Below are 2,247 nucleotides of genomic sequence, written 5' to 3'. Positions count from 1 at the left end.
GGAAACACAACCGTTACCCGGGAAACCGCGGGACGGCAGTGATGTCATCACGTACGGGGGCGGGGGAGATAGAGGGAGAGGGGAGACTGGGAGGAGGGGGGGGGGGGAATGAGATGTGGGGGGGGGGGGGGGGGGGGAATGAGATGTTGGGGGGGGGGGGGGGGGGAATGAGATGTGGGGGGGGGGGAATGAGATGTGGGGGGGGGGGGGGGGGGAATGAGATGTGGGGGGGGGGGAATGAGATGTGGGGGGGGGGGGGGGGGGGAATGAGATGTGGGGGGGGGGGGGGGGGGAATGAGATGTGGGGGGGGGGGGGGGGAATGAGATGTGGGGGGGGGGGGGGAATGAGATGTGGGGGGGGGGGGGGAATGAGATGTGGGGGGGGGGGGGGAATGAGATGTGGGGGGGGGGGGGAAATGAGATGTGGGGGGGGGGGGGGAAATGAGATGTGGGGGGGGGGGGGGGGAATGAGATGTGGGGGGGGGGGGGGAATGAGATGTGGGGGGGGGGGGAAATGAGATGTGGGGGGGGGGGGAAATGAGATGTGGGGGGGGGGGGGAAATGAGATGTGGGGGGGGGGGGGGGAATGAGATGTGGGGGGGGGGGGGGAAATGAGATGTGGGGGGGGGGGGAATGAGATGTGGGGGGGGGGGGGAATGAGATGTGGGGGGGGGGGGGAAATGAGATGTGGGGGGGGGGGAAATGAGATGTGGGGGGGGGGGGAAATGAGATGTGGGGGGGGGGGGAAATGAGATGTGGGGGGGGGGGAAATGAGATGTGGGGGGGGGGGGAAATGAGATGTGGGGGGGGGGGGGAAATGAGATGTGGGGGGGGGGGGAAATGAGATGTGGGGGGGGGGGGGGAAATGAGATGTGGGGGGGGGGGGGAAATGAGATGTGGGGGGGGGGGGGGAAATGAGATGTGGGGGGGGGGGGAAATGAGATGTGGGGGGGGGGGGGAAATGAGATGTGGGGGGGGGGGGGAAATGAGATGTGGGGGGGGGGGGGGAAATGAGATGTGGGGGGGGGGGGGAAATGAGATGTGGGGGGGGGGGGAAATGAGATGTGGGGGGGGGGGAAATGAGATGTGGGGGGGGGGGGAATGAGATGTGGGGGGGGGGGGGAATGAGATGTGGGGGGGGGGGGGAATGAGATGTGGGGGGGGGGGGAATGAGATGTGGGGGGGGGGGGGGAAATGAGATGTGGGGGGGGGGGGGAAATGAGATGTGGGGGGGGGGGGAAATGAGATGTGGGGGGGGGGGGAAATGAGATGTGGGGGGGGGGGGGAAATGAGATGTGGGGGGGGGGGGGGAAATGAGATGTGGGGGGGGGGGGAAATGAGATGTGGGGGGGGGGGGGGAAATGAGATGTGGGGGGGGGGGGGAAATGAGATGTGGGGGGGGGGGGGGGAAATGAGATGTGGGGGGGGGGGGAAATGAGATGTGGGGGGGGGGGGAATGAGATGTGGGGGGGGGGGGAATGAGATGTGGGGGGGGGGGGGAAATGAGATGTGGGGGGGGGGGGAAATGAGATGTGGGGGGGGGGGGAAATGAGATGTGGGGGGGGGGGAAATGAGATGTGGGGGGGGGGGGAAATGAGATGTGGGGGGGGGGGGAAATGAGATGTGGGGGGGGGGGGAATGAGATGTGGGGGGGGGGGAAATGAGATGTGGGGGGGGGGAAATGAGATGTGGGGGGGGGGGAAATGAGATGTGGGGGGGGGGGAAATGAGATGTGGGGGGGGGGGGAAATGAGATGTGGGGGGGGGGGAAATGAGATGGGGGGGGAATGAGATGGGGGGGGGAATGAGATGGGGGGGGAATGAGATGGGGGGGAATGAGATGGGGGGGGAATGAGATGGGGGGAATGAGATGGGTGAGATGGGGGTTTGGAATGAAATGGGGGGGGGGGAGAATGAGATTGGGGGGGTTGGAATGAGATGGGGGTGTGTGGGAATGAGATGGGGCAGGGGGGGAATGAGATGGGGGGGAATGACATGGGGGGGAATGGGGGTGAATGGGAGGGGGGCAAATGGGAGCGGGGGGGAAATGGGAGGGGGGGAAATGGGAGGGGTGGGGAAATGGGAGAGGGGGGAATGGGAGGGGGGAAATGGGAGGGGGGGGAAATGGGAGGGGGGGAAATGAGAGGAGGGGAAATGAGAGGGGGGAAATGAAATGGGGGGGAAATGAGAGGGGAGGGAATGGGGGGGAAATGAGAGATGAGGGGGGGGAATGAGAGGGGGGAATGGG

Source organism: Cetorhinus maximus, chromosome 33, assembly GCF_964194155.1.
Source record: "Cetorhinus maximus chromosome 33, sCetMax3.hap1.1, whole genome shotgun sequence".
Classification (NCBI taxonomy): Eukaryota; Metazoa; Chordata; class Chondrichthyes; order Lamniformes; family Cetorhinidae; genus Cetorhinus; species Cetorhinus maximus.
Note: the sequence above shows the minus strand (reverse complement) of the source record.